The following is a 19,919-nucleotide window of genomic DNA, read 5'->3' as shown; positions in this document are numbered from 1 at the left end:
AGAATTGGAATAACTAATGTATCTGGGCTTTGAATTTATTAGCAGCTCCTCCTTTATTCTGATGAATCACCCCTTGGGGAACTATTGACTACACATTATAATTCAACTAAAAAAAATGGTTCTGATAAAATCAATCTATTTATATTGCATCAGAATAAGGCATCATTTTATCTAAATTTCATGGTGAAATCATCTCTATATGTTCTTATGTATCCATTGAATAAACATGATGTTTCTACCATGTGCTGAGTTTCTATACAGGCTTCAGGAGTTCTGGTCTTCTTTTTCTTCTTTTATTATTCTTCTTTTTCCAAGTGAGAAAAGGGGAGATATACAGACTCTTGCATGCACCTCCACCGGGATCCACCCAGCAACCCCCATCTAAGGCTCATGTTTTGCCCATCTGGGGCCATGCAAGAAAGGGTGCTATTTTTTAGTGCCTGAGGCAGAGGCTCCATGGATCCATCCTCAGCACCCGGACCAATGTGCTTGAACCAACTGAGCCATGGTTGTGGGAGTGGGGGAGAAAGAGAGAGAGAGAAAGAAAGACAAAAGGGGGAGTGGTAGAGAAGTAAATGGTCCCTTCTGCTGTATCCCCTAACCAGGAACCGTACCCAGGACACCGCACGCCAGTCCAGCCCGCCCGGGTGGAATTCTGTCTTCTGATAGCCACTCTACAACCTCTTCATACTGCGTTGAGGTTGTTCCCTTTTCTTCATTTTATTTGCACTTTGTAACTAACTCTGATTTATTTTCCCCAAGAGCCTTAATTTCCTGATACATTAAATGGGCAGAGGAATACTTCTTTCTGCCAATTTAAACACGCTACTGTAGTTCCAAACTGATGCAAGACTTCTCTGCTAACATTAAAGGATTATCCATATACAGAGGCCCTGGACCTTCTAAGGTGGAGGAAAGTGAGGAGAGAAGTCGCTCAGGGACCTCCTGTTTACTGTACCCTTGACAAAAGTCTAACAACTGCACATCAGACAAAAAAAGTAAAGACATCATTTTGCCACTTAAAACGGAGGGGTTCTCACTTTTTCTCAAGCCTGGTTGGAACTCACACTACATTTACATTCCTTGGAATTTGTGGTCTACCTTGAGTAGTTTATGAGTTCATGAGTGAACTAATCAAGGTAGCCAAAAAACCAGGTAATTAAAGAGAAAGAGAGTTCATCTAAAAGTTTTGTGAGATCTAACTTATTTATAATTTTATTATTCATGCATAGTTGAAGTCACCTTTGCTATAAAATCTCCTTTTAGAAATATTGCTTTTAACCCATGCTCAAATATCATGAAACAATTTTATTTAAATTTCCTGTACGATTCTTTAACAGCTCTCTTCTTTATAACTAAAACAACTTTTTCAGAAAAGACTGTTCTACAAAGCACCCCATTTCCATTATCATCTATTCTGCTTAAGATGTGGCCCTTTCTGAATATGCACATTATACTGTTGTTGAATATGTTTTGCTAAATTGCCAAGACCCACTACAAAAACTTCAGGCCTGATGGGTTATTTTCACTGGGTATAAGGTCTTATTAAAATATAAATACCCAGGCCATATTTACTAAAATTTTGATTAGGCCTGTGTTTTTCAGTTGAGGATGGGAAATATGTTGGCTGGACACAAGAAAAGAATGAGAGGAGCCTGGTCGATAGGAGAAAATACTCAATCACCAGGGTAAAAGCCACAAGCCAGAGTTCTTAAAAGTAAGCTTTTCAGTCCCCTAAAATTAAGAAAAAGTGATAAAACTCTTCTAATGAGTCCAGTTTGATCAAAAGATTATAAGAAAATACTGCCTATAGAGGCTTATAAGTAATTCATTAAGTCTATGGAACTCCCTGGACTTGTACATTTCAGTCACCTAATTTTAAAGATCCCCGAAGACCTTTTTGTCACAATGGGGCAATGTTGAAACCAGTGATTCTCAAAGTGGGCCGCCTGGAGCAACACTTTCAGTATCACCTTGAGACTTTTTAAAAATAAAAATTCCCATGCCTGCTCTCAATTTACTGCAGGTGGGGCCTAGCCAGGTGTTGTCACAAGCCCTCCAGTTGATTTCAGTTTCTGAATACAGGGGATCCTCGAGTTACAGCGGTCTTGACATATGACATTTCAAGTTTACAATGCTCACTACCATAAAAACTATAAAGAATTGAGACATGAGTGTTTGGGCTTATGCTATTAACTTTGTACTTATGGAGTACATGGACAAACTAGTTTGGTTGGGCGTGGCAGTCTACACAAAAAATACACAGTATTCTTTTTCTGTGGCTTAGCTGTGTTTTTATGTTGTAGATTATGATTTTACAGTTGTGTTAGGATAGGTAAGTCACTTAGGCTAGGGTGTGTTTTGGCTTACACCAGCACTCGGGTTGCATCACTGTCATAGGAACGGAACTGTGTCATAACCTGAGGACCTCTGTTTTGAGAACCTCAGTACAAACATTCTGGGAGGACAGCACCTTTCACAGCTTCATAGAAATGTAGCAGAAGTGGAAGAAGTATCTTCATTTCCATGGTGAGTGTATTTTAGCCCCCAGTTCCGAGCTTTTCTGCTTCCTTAACAGGAAAGGATCAGAGAGGAGCATGGAGTGGGCAGCCAGCCACCCCTACTCCACGCCCAGCTACCTGACGCTCTGCTCCTGCCACAGGTGCATTCAGACTCCTGTCCCTAATCTAAATCCTCTTTCTGCAGATCATCTTTTTCCTTTGATTAATTTGCCGTGGAAAGGAACAGCTGGTGGGTAAAATTAGTATGAAAAATCTTTATGTACTTAATGGCCATAATTTAAGTCATTCTTGAGTTTCTTTTTATTCAAACTAAAAAAAAAAAAACAACTTTTCCTGGTACTTGTAGTTTCTCCCTTCAATTATTGTTCTACTATTTAAATTATAAAAATCTAAGTTAATTCTCTATTTTGAAAATTCAAAATTCACTTTGAGAAAGTAAAATCATTTAGCCTTGCTATGCATAAAAATGTCTGCACACTCAGGAGAAAAATAGAAGATTTCTGTGGGAATCCTAGTGACTTCCAAAATATGCCTACTTTTCATAAATTCCTACTGTACAGTTAATATTATTTCAAAGTTATAATTTAATACACTCACACTTTTTTATTTTCTATATTTTGCTCATGTTTAGAAAAAAAGAAAGAAATGCATATTTCTAGACTATTCTTCTAGCACTCTATTTGTCATTCTTGAAACAGAGATAGTATTAACCTCAGTCCTGTTCCAGGTGTGGCTGTGTAACTTAGACTGACCAGAGCAATCAATGCTTTCTCCTACCCATGCTATCTGGATTGGGTATGAACCCTTGATCTAATTCTGACAAAACAGAGACTATTGGATTAGATTCCCAGACTTTTTCTTTGAAAGTTCTGAGGAGGAGGCACTTTTTTTCAGCTGAAATAGCTGAGTAAGTGGTCTTTAAATTCATCCCTGTCAGCAGACTTTGGGCTACCCTAACCAGAGAGTTCAGCAACAACAGAAACAACACAGAAAAAAGGGGAGCTGAGAGGTGGAAAAATTCCTGAGGAGGCCCGAGGACAGAAGTTAACTTTAAAGCCTTTTAGGACTGAACTTTTCAGGTAAATGATCCAATAAATTTTGGTTCTCTTTTCTTGAGCAAATTTAAGTTGTATTTTCATTCACTTGCAATCTTATGTACAAGACATTGTGTTTAATTGGTTTATGAAAAAGAAAAGAGAAAGAGACATTAACATTTCTTCTAGGTGAACATGAACAACTGGGTATTGGTGCTTTTCCTTGAGATTTCAACACTGAACAGATGAATGTTGTATATGAGAGAGTGACACAGGAAAATGTATGTTTGGTTTTGAGCATTTTTACTTGAATATGTGTATGAAACATTTAAAATAAAATACCTTGTAGGCCATTGACACTGTAAGTCTGGACCTCCTGCAAGAGGACTACATTAAATATAGAAATTGGGGAGTCACTGGAATAAATATAGTAGTTGGACTTAGAAAACACCGAAGGGTACAAAGGGTGCCCACCATTTAGTAAGCCATTATTTTACCTCTATAACATCTAATGGCTCAGGTCAAGTAAGATACTGACAGAAAACTTTGTTTCACTTGATAACCAGAACTCATCAATGGAATGCACTGACAAGGCAGGCTTACTGTGAGAAGAGACAGATAAAAATGCAAAGAGCAACATAGATCATCTTTCATGTATCTTCGTTATAATGGAAAGAGTTTGATAGCATTTTTTACCTAAATGTGCTTAGATAATAATGAAATAGGATCACTCTTTCACTTACAGACCTTTGTATGAGTTCAAGGGTGCTATCACCATTTTTATTTTGCTGCTGAAATTGTTTGTTGTCACTTTAATTTAACATCATTTATTAGAGAAGAGGAGTAGTGTCCAAGCAGATGGTTGTCAGTAGACAGATGACTATAGTTATGGATTAGTGTCCAAATACAATACTCAAAACTTGATATACTATATAGTTTCCTGAATGTGACTGCCAAATAAATCTGGCCTGGAAAATAATTTTGAGGATTTTCCTCCCTCGCTTCAGTTTTCTTCAATATTTTTAACATCAGATATCCTAAAAAAGAAAAAAAAAATGAGGCTGTACACATATAGACAAATCAAAATATTCATTTAATACACCTGTCAACTTTAAGTTTACTTTGGAGAAAGAAAATTCCAATATAAGACTCTTATTAAATCCATTAATTCCATAAAATATTTTCTTCCAGAAAAATATCTGAAACCATTGTAACTTAAAGTACTTACTATGTCTATGTTGGTCACATCTTAAGATAGAGTCTCACTTGTTTTAATTTTACCTTATTTGACAGTTTTGTGCTCAGTGAGCTAAACAGCCACCAGAGTATCCCTACCTAACCCTAACCCTAATCATACCTCACTGCTCTTCCAGATCCCCTCTTAGCTAAGACAGATTGTCTTTTATTTGGGAAAAGCTGTCACTAGCTCAGCAGTTCCCACAAAAGATTGACACCCTATTCCTGTTGCCTGGAAAAATAAGTGGAATCAAAATACATTAGCTTCATCCTGAACATTTCCTAGAAAGTACAATCTCTCATACACCATTGTCTTAAATCTATCAAATGCTTGGTATTTATGAAACCTTACCTGAAAGATAAGCAGTCAGTCCCTCGAAATCCTCTTAAATTTATTCAGGATTAAGTTAAACCAGCAAAAGAGTTAGATCCTTAAATAATAGTCCTCCATCCATGCCTTTACTGTGTGGTATTTTCTAGGTGTGATGTCACTGGACAGTGCTGAGGGCCACCATAGGAAACAGCCAGATGAAGCAGAGAGCTGAGTGTGAGATAAAGGTGTCAGTGAGGATGATTTCCATCCTGTTACACAGTGTTCTCTTGGTAAGGGCTCTAGGGTGAAAACTTTTTTTCTGGCTTTAATACTAGCAAAAGTCATTCTCTAGCATTTGGCTTGTTTTTATCCTGCAGACAGTCCCATTTTGGCTTTAAGCAGAACTAATATGTTGTTTAAGATACCTGGCGGCAAAGAGGTCAGACGTAGGTCAGGCTGTCTTCTCTGTAGTGAATTAGCAAAATTCATTCATTATCTCCCAAGGCCTCATTAAAAGAGCTTTAATGTGGTGACCATTTGATGGTAGACATACGCTTTAATCTTGTGAATATCAAACCCACCTGGGTTACATTTCCTGTTATGGATAGTTAGCAGAAGCAGGTTAATACAATATTTTAACTCCTTGATCTTCAGGACTTGCATAGGAATCAACCTCACTAGTCACCTGAATTTGAGCTCAAATACTCTACAGAGTTCTAATTTATCAGGTTCTGTCTTCAAATATCAGATTGCTTAAGACACCTTTAATCATCTGTTTAATTTTTACCTTATCTTCTTCGGTTCTGTTATATCATTTTTCAGGTTACTTTTCAGGCCTGGATATGCCCTATTTTTCTTTCTCATCTGACCTAGATTCAAATTTACACACTGTGAAATAGCTAATAAATTCCCATTAAGGTTGTAAAAGGTGAAGGTTCAACCAGTGTATAAGTCATCAAATTCTCATGTAAAACTGAATGATCCTTGATATTAATAGCTTGGCAAAAGTATATGCTACAGATCCTAGGGGAAAAAAATTATGAAAAAAATGACCTTATGAAAAAAGATTAAGTCATTTGGCTGAGGGCAGCCCTCCTACTCTAGAATGACTCGAACATTTTTATAATTTCCACATCACCTTGGGCAAATCTCCCCTCTCTCAATTAATCTTAAAATATATAATCTTTCGCCTGGACGCCTGCCCATAGTTTTAACTTCACCTGTACTCATTGTAGGATGTTTCCTTTGTGTGCATCTGTCTTTGAGGCCGGACATTAAAAGGGAAAGTTTTTGTTCTTGTTTGTGCTCTTAGAGTCCAGGGAAAGTGGGACAAGAAGCCCCATTGGAAGCTCTTTTTTTCCCCCCTCTGCATAAGCAATTGAGTATTACAATGATTTACAGAGACACGTTGAAAGTAAATTATGTTGTAAACGCCTGTCCCTCGGGCCAGCTAAGAATCACAGGAAAAAAATGCAAAAAGTTTGAAATTCCCAACAGCAAAGGTTGACAGGAAAATATGGTTTTGTTTTTCTATGAGTAAAAGTAACTTTTATGTTGTGTTTTCCCATGAGAAATTATAAACTTTCAAAGGAATTTCAACCCCTTGCATGCACATATAAGAGCAATTTATCTGGTACTGCCCCAGTGAAAACACTCTTAAGACTTTAAAGCTGTTAAAAGTGAGGCTGAATTTCTTCAAGACTGCTACTTCGTATTTGTCCTTGCTGTCTCCTCTTGTCAAAACATTTACTCAGACTTCGAAGAGTTGCAAGTTGGCAACATGTTAATAATATGAAAATGCATTTGTGCAGCCCATGTGGCTGCAATTTTTGAGAATATTTATCACTTATTTAATAAATAATTAATCCTTTACAGTAGCTATGGCTACAGGATATGCAGCAAATTAGATGAGAACTTGTCAATTTATGATACTGCACATGTTGCCAAAGTAGCTTTTTGTCTTTTGTAGCCTCCTGGAGGATCAAGCTGGACCCTCAGCCAGACCCCTGCCCTCTTCTACCTTCCTTCCCTAATGAGCAACAGCTAGAGAATTCTACAGCTAGGTGGGCAGCCTAAATCACTCAAGTCCATTTTGGAATTACAAACATTTTTTATTCCTGAGATATAAAGATCCTTTATTTTGTTTCATTTTTCTTCTTTGTCTCAATTTAATTAGAAATTATTTAGAATAATTTTTATTACAATTCAATTCTTTCTTAATGGCATAATAAGAAAAATAAGTAAAAGGTGCCCCAAACTGCTCACAGCCTTTACTACAATTAAAAGTCACGTCATTAGATTCTTCAACAGTGTTGTTTAATATTGGCTCCTTTTCTCCCAGACATTGTTGGTTGGACTCTTTGTCCTCCCTCTCTCTTAAGCTCTCCTTTACTGAAAGTCCAAGTTTTCTCCAGTGTTTATAAATTCTTCCTTGTCAAAATAGCAGAGAGTCTGTTTCTCCCCTGGCAGGGAGATTTAGTCAAGAGATGTCACTTCAGGGACTATGAGCAGTCATGGTAATTCTCCTCTTTCTACCTGTCATTTCAGCATTTGCATCAAATCTCGGGTGCACATAAGGAAAATGTATGCCTTTACTCTCAATTCCATCTTACAGAACACTCTAGTTTTCAGGGTTTTCATTCTCTTTTGACTTCAGAAGTGTTTTAAAGTTTGTATAAACCTTGCCACAAAACCTTAGGAGAGTTATAAACCTTATATAGTGCATGTGTGTGATATTGACTTAAAGAAATGACAATATCCATTGTTTTTATATTATCTCCACAATGTCAGTGATGAATAGAATGAAAACTAGATCAGTGTTATATTTATTTTCTCGTGCTCTGCCAGACACACACGCAGAATCCCTGCTGCTATGCATTGTTTTTTTTCCCACCCCCTCATTTTCTCTGCCTGTGATAGACACATCCTTATTTATGGATTGACAAGTACAAAGATCATGTCACTTTCTGACATAAATGATAATATACCTTTGCTTCTAGAGATATATTTAAACAAAAAAAAAATTCCCATGAAAACGATCAAAATGAGTTGTTGGCTAAACAAAACAACTTAATTAAAATATCACAGTGTAATGCTTTTTGGGTAAAAACAATGCTTATAGCCAGTGTTTCATTTGAAAAAGAGTAGAGAAAGAAAATGTAAACTTCTTTTTACTTACACAACTTAGATTCACTGCAATGTGACCACTCACTTAATCCTTACTCCATGATAACTACTTCTAATGGGTGCAAGGTGTGGGTGTCCTCAGAAGCACCCAGGGTATGGCTAATCAATAAAAACTATCCTTTAATTTCCTCATCAACAAAGGGGCAAGTTTTTTTCAAACTTAAATTTTCCTGTGTTTTACCATAACTAATCTATATCTACTGATTATTATCTCAAAACTTTTAATATGGTTGGGTTAAAAAGGCCTGCCACTTTTATAGTAAACTATATTAGGCTGCTTACAAAAATGATAGACAACTGATAGGGTACTGGGATGGTGGATGGGTAGTAGACACATAATGATACAGACTGCATCTAAGGTTTGTTCCTGGTTCCTAGAACAAAGCTTAAACGCTCTTTGGAATTTTCTGAGTGATAAAAGTTTCTTTAGTATGCTAATGTGGTGACTTATGGAGGTCCTCAAGATAGTTTTAGGATGGGATTTCTTCACCAAAAAGCTCAGCCATATGATTAGAGCATTAGAATTTTGGAGCAGCTAAGCTTCCAGAGAGAAAAGGAAGGGAGGCTGGAGATTGAGTTTCTTCACAAGGTCAATGTTTTAATCAATTGTGCGTAGGTAGTGAAACCCCAATATGAGTGAAGATTCCTGGTTGATGAACACATTGACATGCAGGGAGGGTGACATGCCCAGATCCTGCCAAGAGGAAGCACTGAAGATTTACATTAAGAGCCTCACCACAGAAACCTTGCCCAAAACATCTCTACATTTGGTAGTTTCTGTTCTCTATTCTTTATAATAAAACTGTAATTATAATGCTTTCAGTGAGCTCTGTGAGTTGTCCTGGTAAATTATCAAGTGAGGGGATTGTAAAACCCCTAATTTATAGCTGGTCAGTCAGAAGTACAGGTGGCCTCCCAGACTGTGGCTGACGTCTGATGTGAGGGTAGTGTGGTGGAGAATTTCCTTCCTTTAATTTGTGGAATCGGGCACAAATTAGTGTCAGAATTGAATTAAATTGCAACATACCTAATTGATGTCAGATAATTGGTATTGGAGCAACGATAAAACTTTTTATTGTTTCTTGTTGTGTACCTAATAGTTCAGTTTTTAAAATTACAATAACTGAAAATCGGGAAAAAGAACAAAAAAATAATCGCTAAGATTCAGTTATTTCAAGTAATGAAATATTAAACAGTTGCTAAAGTATAGGTTTGTTTATATTTTATGACATATGTCATTTATTAAAAGCCAGTTTAAACTTATAGTTTACATTTTATATCACATATAATGCATTGTAATATTATATTGTATACATATTACATATTATACATTTATATTAATATCATTATTTAAACTATTTTCTTTATTTATTCATTGAATTTTATAAAGAGAGGAAGGGAGAAAGATAGACAAAGGAGAGGGAAATATTGATTTGTTCTTCCACTTTCTGATGCATTCATTGCTTGATCCTTATAGGTGCCCTGGCTGGGGATTGAACCAGTAACCTTGGGGTATTGGAATAATTCTCCAACCAACTGAGCTACCTGGTCAGGGCCTTAATATCATTTTTTATATTTTGAGATCTGAGAAGTAGATAGAGCAATATAAGAACATCAAAGAACAAATAAATCTAGGACCTTACATGATATTAGGGTTGCTCTAGCACAGGGGTCGGGAAACTTTTTGGCTGAGAGAACCATGAATGCCACATATTTTAAAATATAATTCCGTGAGAGCCATACAACAACCCGTGTATGTTACACATTATTCAATAAAAATTTGGTGTTGTCACGAAGGACAGCTGTGATCGGCTCCAGCCACCCGCAAACATGAACATGAGCAGTAGGAAATGAATGAATTGTAATACATGAGAATGTTTTATATTTTTAACGTTATTATTATTATTTTTTATTATTATTAAAGATTTGTCTGCGAGCCAGATGCAGCCATCAAAAGAGCCACATCTGGCTCGCGAGCCATAGGTTTCCGACCCCTGCTTTAGCTTAATTGCACGCTTTCACAAGTGCATCTTTGAATCCTTTTATGGCAAATGAACTAGCTTATTTAGGTTATTACTCTAGATAATGAAGAGATCATTTTTCACTTTTCTGTCTGTGAAATGGGAATAATACTAGTTCCTACTATTTAAGGTTGTTGTGAGGAGAAAAGGAAATGCTAGTTTTCAAGTCCTTAGAACTCTGCATATGATGCTGTGCATTCAAGAGATAGATTTGTTCCCTGACATCATCTTACGACTTAGTCACCTTCTCTGATTTCTCCTTGTTAATAACCCTCTTCAATGTCCTATCAATTACTGAACTTTAAACTCTAACTGTGTTTTGACCAATGCAAACAAGACAAAGTTGTCAATTTCCTTCTACAGAGATATCTAATTCTGCCTTGTTTTTATTAACAATTTCTTAACAATTCTATTACACTGCTTATGCACAGCAAGCCTCGTGACAACAAAACTACCACAAATTAAGACATTCTTTTTAAATTTAAATGTAGCCCCTACACTTATTTTTATCACAATTTTTTTTTAAATTTATTGGTTGATTTTTAGAGAGAAGAGAGAGAGGAAAAGGTGGTGAGGAGCAGGAAGCATCAACTCATACTAGTTGCTTCTTGTACGAGTCTTGACTGGGTAAACCTTAGGTTTCAACCCAGCAACCTCAGCAGTCCAGGTAGAGGTATAGGTCAGGAACAACTCATTTTTTGTGTGTGTTTGTTTCTTACTTGAGTTCAACACTTGTAAGATAATCATGAAGTTATCAAACTTGTTTAGTATTTGTTACATATGCCTTTGGTAACAATTTGTTATCTCCAAAGAAGTAATATGATTAGAAAGAACACTGCTTTTGCAGTTAAAAACAAAGAAAACAAAACAAAAACGTGTGTGTTTATACCTAGACCTGCTAGTTATGCTATTTCAAGATAGCTTTATAATTAAAATTCTAGGGTTGTTATTTTTAATCCTTTAAAGCTGAGATTTTAACATCCCACTTATACAACAAGAGGTTCTGTGGAGTTCTATTTAAATAAGGGAATCTATTTTAAAATACTCTAAAATTATAAAATAATATTTAAGTATAACAAATTATTTATTTTGAAAAATAAATTTGGGTAAAAGACAATGCTTTACCTTTCCACTAGGGATCCCTCTCCAAGTCCATTTCCCTCTTCTCTAGTTTGCTTGTTCTCCAGAGATCACATGTCTCCTCTGCTCCATGAAAGTAACACAAGGCTGTTGGATTAATTATATCTAAGGCTCCATCCAATGTTCTTAGCACAATTTCTGCCAGAAAATCTTTGCTGAGTTCTTTAGCTCCTGCCCTTGAAAGTTGGAAAAGGCATGCAATGTTAAGAACTCAGGGTGAGAAGACAAATAATCTTGGATTTTATCCTCATTCTGGTTAAGCTAGGTGACCTGAAACCAGTTGCTTTACAGTTTTAAGTTTAGGTCTCTTCATCTGTAAACAATTCTTTTTCTTTAAAAATAAAGTTTCTTTTCTTATACTATTAGTGTAAAGTTTGTCAGAACTAACATATATAAAGTATTCAGATCAGTGCCAAGTAGATATTAACTTAAAAAAAAGGTGGTGAAGGCAGGGGGAAAAAAAAGGACAGGAAAATGACAGAACTTGAATTCTCACCTTTTTTACTCCAAACCACTTTCATATAAGTGTTATGGTTATTTAGATTCTGTGAGAAAGTGTGCAATGTCACATTGAACTCAAAGAAAGTTTTGTGTGGTATTTTGCTAACAATAAATATCTCAAAACACAAATGAAGTGAGTGGACCACTAAACTTTGTTAGTGAATCTATAAGAGCAAATCTGCTCTTTTAACAATCTTCTTAGATATATATATATATAATCATATATATATATCTGAGACAGCAATCACTACATTTTAAAAAGCTTAAGAAAACATTTCTACTCAGACGGTACAAATTCTTACTCATAAACTGAAATCTCAAATTTTGGCAGTTGCAAAATCTTTCCCATTTTTACTTTTAATCTTCATTTTCATGGGTATGTTTGTGAAAAATCACCTCAGCCTTGGTTGCCTTGGTGCTGGCCTGGAAATCCCATGCAACGCTTTATTTGCTCATTGCACGTTAGATCCATATTTTTGTGAATCAACTTGCCTGAACCTAGAGGTGCCAGATAGTTAAGCATGTCTGGGTGTATCTGTGAGGGTGTTTCTGGAAGAGATTAGCATTTGAATTGGTGGACTGAGTAAAGCAGATGTCCCTTTCCAATGCAGGTGGGTATCATCCAATCTGTTAAGGACTTGAATAGAACACAAAGGCTGAGAAAGGTTGAATTAAGTCTGCCTGACTGATGAGCTGAAACATTAATCTTCTTCTGTTTGTGTGCTCCTGGTCTCAGGCTTTCAGAGCTGGACTGGAATGTATACTATTAGTTCTCTGGCTATCAAGCCTTTTGTAATATTCTGATGTTTAAGAAAATATATACTTCATCATTCTCATATATATTTGGTCTTTGTCCATGGTTCCTGGCTCACAGCTTCCAAAGTCTTTGGTGTTTCCTGAGTGATAAGAGCAATGGGAGCATCTTTTAGTATAATACTTGGGCTCTTGTCCTCAGTTCCTAAAAATGACTTCAGAGTCATAAAAGTATAATAGGAATTTTATTGTTCATAACATACACTTTCCATCACAATTGAATTTATGTTGATGGAGGTGAATTTTGCAAAGCTCCTAAGGATGAGGGCTGGTGGCCAGGGGAAAAAAGCAAGAATAGAGGGTTGGAACTTCAGTCCTACACCCTGATTTTCAGAGAACCAGGAGAGGGGCTAGAGGTTGAATCAACCATCAATGGCCAATGAGTAAATGAATCATACTTATGTAATGAAGCCTCCATAAAAACCCATAAGGAGGGGGTTAGGGAGCTTCCACGTACCACCATGCTGGACCTCAAGGACATAAACTTGTTTCTTTTTCATCATCTGGCTGTTCATCTGGCTCTTGACTAATACCCTTTAATATCCTATGTAATAAGTTGGTGATTTAGTGAATAAACAGGCTTTCTGGATTTTTGTAAGCTGTTCTAGAAAATTAATCAAACACAAGCATGAGGTATGATTTATAGTCTGTTTGTCAGAAGTATGGGTAACAACTTATGATTGATATCCTGATTTGGAAGCGGGGTGGGTCCTTGGAACCTTTAAATTGTAGTTGATCAGTTAGAAGCACAAATAAACTAAGCTTGTCATTGGTGTCAGATATGGAAGGTAGACTTGTGGGACTGAACTCTGTATCTGTAGTATCTGAATCTATCTCCTGATAGATAGTGTCAGAATTGAGAAAACAAACAGGATGTCCAAAAATTGCTTATTGCTATGGGGAAGCTTACATGCATGTGCTCTCTCTCTCTCTCTCTCTCTCACACACACACCCACACACATACACTGAAGTTAGGATCTCTCACTCTCTTTCTCTGAAACAAGAAAACTTTTCATTTTTTTTTTGTTTTGTTTTTGTTACAGAGTCAGAGAGTTGGACAGATAAGGACAAACAGGAAGAGAGAGAGATAAGAAGAATCAATTCTTCATTGCAGATCATTAGTCTCCTTCGTTGTTCATTGATTGCTTTCTCATATGTGCCTTGACCCGGGGGGTGAGTGACCCCATGCTCAAGCCAGCAACCTTGGGCTCAAGCTGGTGAGCCTTGCTCAAACCAGATGAGCCCATACTCAAGCTGACGACCTTGGGGTTTCGAACCTGGGTCCTCCACATTCCAGTTCAATGCTCCACTGGGCCACTGCCTTTAAATTATCCCACTGGCTTTTTGGCATTTCTAGCCTGCAGATAGCACATCCTGGGACTTCTCAACCTTCTCAATTTCTACAAATGTGTGACCTAATACCTTATAATAAATCTCTTTGTTTATATATATTATGGTATATATTGATTAGATATAATCATGTATTTAATATGATTAATATGATATATATGATTATATATGATTGAATTATATAATATATAATCATATATATATATATATATATACACACACACATATATATCCTATTGTTTCTAATTCTCTGGTGAATCCTAACTAGTACACCAACATTGGCCCTCCCATCTTCCAGTTGGCCATTCAGGAAAAGTATATAGTTTCATATCAATTATGCCTATTATTCTTTCTAGTGACATATAAACTGTATATTTAATATGCTAAAAATTAACCTAAAGATTATAATTCTATAATTTCAAGAGTCACCTTCATTCTCAATGTCTCAACCAGTGTGATAGGTTATATAGTCTGTAGTCATACTTAGAATATGTATTTGTTCCTTCAGAAGGAAACTACAATGAACCTAGAAATTCAAATAAAATTAAACCACTATATATGTATTTGTTGGATTTTTCTCTCCTTTGCCCTGAAAATGCTCTTCAACTCTGTGATGTTGACTCTATTCTCTTGGAATCAAATTCTCACTGGTCCCATGACGACATTAGCAAAAAGAAGATAAGTTAATAGTTACATGATGGCTAATTTTGAATTAGCTGGACTGGGCCAAAGAGTGTCCTGATAGCTGGTAAAACATTATTTTGGAATGTACTTATGTAGATGTTTCTGGAAAAAAATAGCATTTGATTCATCAGACCAAGTAGAGAGATTCTCTCCTACCCATGTGGGCAGTCATCATCCATTCCATTAGGACCTGAATGGAATAAAAAGGTGAAGGGAAAATCTACCTGTCTTCTCCAGTTGGGATGTCCACCTTTTTCTCACCTTGAACATTGGCTCTTTTCTCAGGCCTTTGGACTCAGACTGAAATACAGTACTATCACTATTGTTCTGGTTCTTTTGAATAAACAAAATTATATCTTTTATTGAAAAAATGACCTAGAAATCTCACTCAAAATATCTCAATAACCAATATTTTATAAGTGCTTTGTAATTCACTAAGCATATTCACATATATTATAATCTTAGATACACAGAATTTTGGAGACTTCAAGTAGTTAAATCAATTGCTGAAAGTCACCAGCTGGTTGGAGATAGGTCAGAATGTTTTGATTTTTATCACATTGCTCTAAGTAAAAAAGTAGACCAAGATATTATTTCAAAGTTTAGTTTCTCAAGCCTCTCATTTTATAGATGAGAAAATAGAAACATACTGGCAATTATGAGAAATTATGGTTCATTAGTCTTTTTTATTTTATCACTTTGAATTCCAGTTTAATGATATGGAATATAGATATTTTTAAGCAATATGACCAACACATGTGCTATACAAAAATTATGCCTACTGAAAAAGTGACATTAGACATGAGAATATAAGTATTCTACTGATGACTACCTAATCACCAACCATGTCATTTCAAAGTTCCTTGAGAAATTTGTAGGCTGATAAGTATTTCTATCAAAATGCCAATCATCAAAGTATAACCTACTCCAACTGTTTGTCACATGTACAGATTCTTTAGACTTTTCATTTAGGTGTATAAAGGCATTTCTGTTATCATAGTGAATTATTATCTCCCTAACATTCTTCAATATTTTCAGTATGACAAAAAGAATTATAAATGGTTCTCTATGTCACTGTTATATTTATAACTGTTAATATTGTCAGTACCTCTCTTTATGAATTGAAAACTTTTTCTCTTTTCATAGTGCCACATATTGCCAGAAAGTATATTTGCATTTTATTATGTTTAAACAATGTACTCTCAGTTTTGTGCACTCCATGTGATTAACTCATAATACCATCTTGAACAACCTTTTGGTGCTTCCTCGTGCCTAGCATGGAATCGAGTCATCGGTCTTATGTGATTTACAATCTGTGGTCTATCAGTTCCACAAAGATGTAAATGCCAAGCCAGAATGACACAAATGGAGAAGGAGCCCATTCTCCACCTTCAGCATGATTTGTGATATTTACTGACTAACCAAACACTAAGATGGATCGGACCCAAATAGCCTTTCAAGACTGGAGTGGTGACAATTGGCAGTGCTTAGAGTGGTACCAAAGCATGTACAATATTTGCAGTGTCATAGAACAGGGCTGTTTCCAAAAAGAAAAAGCAGCATTACAACACAAAGGATATTGGGAGATGATATGCCCACAATCCATTCTCCTGGGTATAGGAGGGAACCCAGAAATGTCATAAAATCCCTCTTTGATCTGTTGTCGCTACTGTTGGTTGTATGGGAAATTAACATATTTAATTAACTGTCTGACCAAAGCAGCTGTTACCTTATATAAAACCTTGAACATTGATGCCTGGCTTATCCCACTAGGTGTTTGAATGTGCCAGTGGCATAAGACTGATGATATTTTTATACTGCATGGCACAGCATGACTCCTCTTGCTGTAGGCGCAAGTCAGGATCTTCTTTAAATTCTTCATGGAGAATAATGATGTTCCAGCCCAAACTGCTTAATAACACCCTATATCAGTCCAGCCAACAGGAAGCTCCATGCGCAACAAAACCAACTCTAGCCAATCGAATCATTCCTAACTTCCAAAAGTGCCCCTGTTGCATAGGCCCTGGCAAAGTCAGGCATGCATCTTCCTTCCTTGTCATCAAAATGCTATTTTACTCACAATGCATTTCTCTTACTTCTGACATATTATTTGCCTTCTATATTTTTTTCCAAAAAAAAAAAAAAAATTCTCTGGCTTTAGTATTTCCAAATGGAAAGAAATGCTTCCAAATCAGAAGTCAGTTTCATTAGTTTGCTAAGTTGTTGGTCCAAAGCTATTACAGAGATCTTGTAAAATAAATTTAATGCATCTAATTTCATATGGTACATGGATTGGTTTGAAGGATTTCTGACAGGAGGGGGTGAGGGACAGTAGAAGGTGGCTTTTCTGACCATTAAAAAACACTTTCCTTACTTGGTTTGTTATTTTACCCATTTGTGAGAGTAAGAATCAAGCATTTTCTATTTTGGATGTCTTGAGCTGTGCAGTGATGAGTTTATCTCTAGCAAAGATGGAGCCCAGAATTTTCAATACCTTTCTCGGGGTAATGTGGTAACACTGGTTATCTTGATTGCCTGTGCTGCTCTTTTTCTAAACGAATTTACTCTGTCATTGAATGTGTCTTCCTCATCATACCTTTACTACTAGATACACTTAATGTTTCCTTTTGTGTCATTTCTGAAATTCTTAGAGAGTCTTGCAAAGTCTGCAGTTTTGGCAAGTACCATATGTAACTTACAAATAGTTTGCTAGTTCAGCAACTGAGGGGCTCAAAATCCTGATTAGAAAGAGAGGCTTCCATAAAAACTATGGGGGAAAAGTTGGTCAGCAAGGACTTTACTGTATGCATTAATATATTTTATACTTCTAATATAATGAGCAATAATTAAGATATATTAACTTGGTGTATATGATTATAAAAAGTGATCAATAAACTTAAAAAAATATAAAACTGAATAAATATTGAATAAATGTAAGAATAGAGTTTACCTCATTCTGAATCAATATGTCCTGTATTGTATGTGCATTTGCTCACAAAGGCACATTTTAATTAATGTGATACATCACATGAGAAAGAACTTTCAGGATATAAAAAAGATAAAAGCAAGATAGTGATTGTTTGTATCATTTTTTTACCGACCTATTGTAAGATAAACAGAAAGACATATACAAGTCAGGGCAAAAGTAGATTTCTAGTTGGGAGTAAATAAAACACAAGAGTATATTCTTGTATTATTAAATATATTTTTCCATAGGAATAATTGTAAACCTACTTTTGCCAAATGTTGTACATGTGTGAATATATATATATATATATATATATATATACACACACACATACACACACACACACAAAATATAATATCATATATTTCAATCTACAATTACAAGATCAGTTCAATTAGGTATATATTGCTTAATAGCTAGGTAATGTTCTTCCTGCTGCTATATAATCAATCTTTGATTCTGATTGTTGGAATCCTGATTGCTATACTCAGATGGAATTCATTCAAATTATTTCTATTATTCAACAAATATGTGCCAAACACTGTGCTTGGGCACTGGAGGAAAAGTGGGAAAGGAATAAGCAGAGTATTGTGGGGTCCTCACGTTGCTTATAGACCATAAGGAGAGAGTTTATTGATTTATTTATTTATCTATCTATTTATTTATTTAATTTTTCTGAAGTGAGAAACAGGGAAGCAGAGAGACAGACTCCCACACGTGCCTGACTGGGATCCACCCGGCATGCCCACTAGGGGACGATGCTCCATCGCAACGGGAGCCACCCCAGTACCTGAGGCAGAGGCTATGGAGCCAACCCCAGAGCCCAGACCAACTTTTTGCTCTGATAAAGCTCTGGCTGTGGGAGGGGAAGAGAGAGAGCTAGAGAGAAAGGAGAGGAGGAAGGATGGAGAAGCACACTGGCGCCTCCCCTATGTGCCCTGGCCGAAAAAAATCGAACCTGGGACCTCCACATGCCGGGCCGACGCTCCACCACTGAGCAAACTGGCCAGGGCCTTATACAGATTTGATGAATATAGAAAAAAGATAAATATAAGTTACTATATAGCTGATATAAGTATAATTAAAATGAACAAACTACAGGCAATATAGAGAAAGGCTGCAATAACTTCTAACCTATATCTACCTTCCTTTGAATAAAGTATTCTGTTAACGGACTTAACACACATTTTCTCATGCATTCCTCATAATACACATGTGAGGTAGCTACTAATATTATCAATATTGATGAAAGAACTTAATTTTCAAGGTAAATTTTCACCATTCAGTGGCAGTGAATTTTGTCAACCCAGGCTGTCCCGCCTACAGATATTACGCACTGAACTCTTACATAATTTTTCCTGTCCAGTGAACTGGTAAAATCTCTAGAAGTCTATTCTAGTATGCTTCTGATAGTGCTTCTTTCCTTCACAACTTCAGATCCTTACTGACTTTGGCCCATGCTATTCTGATTGACTTGTTGGTGCTTAAACTTTTGGTTTTTAATTGCTCACTCTTCTGTTTGCAACTACATTTAAAAGAGCTTGCTTTATCCACTCCGTATAATGTTATCAAGGTCCATCCCTCTTTGCTATATGCCTTTTCCCAGGTATCCATCATCCCATCAGGCCTCCTTCTTCTATTTTTATGGCCCTTCAATTTTCCTTCTGTTCCCTCCCCCTGTGTGCTGGCCCAAGCTGTAAGGTAGTTTCTTGAATTTGAGCAGGACTTAAAACTGAGAAGATAAGAACCCCTGTAACTATTCAGCTTACCTCTGTATAAACTTCTTTTACTGAATCTCTTCCTAAGTAGGATAGATCTCTGTCTTTTCATCAGTATATTCCCAAATGTTGGTATCCTGTCATGGATGGAGTAGGAAATGAATAAATATTTGAAGAATGGGAGGTAAATTGGAATAAATATGCTTACTTAAATGAAAATGTTTAGTTTGGTCATCCATTCCTTTTTCATTTCATAATAATATTCTAATCTTCTTTGTGAGAAATTATTTCTCTCCTATGTGTGTGGAGACTTGAACCAAAGAAATCAGCCCTCTCTGAGGCAAATGGTAAATATCTGACTCAAGTCAGGAAAATGAGTCTGTCTCTGTCTCTGTCTCTGTTCTGGAGAAGAGGGACAAAAATGGAATAGGGA

Source organism: Saccopteryx leptura, chromosome 7 (assembly GCF_036850995.1).
Source record: "Saccopteryx leptura isolate mSacLep1 chromosome 7, mSacLep1_pri_phased_curated, whole genome shotgun sequence".
In the NCBI taxonomy this organism is placed as follows: Eukaryota; Metazoa; Chordata; class Mammalia; order Chiroptera; family Emballonuridae; genus Saccopteryx; species Saccopteryx leptura.
Note: the sequence above shows the minus strand (reverse complement) of the source record.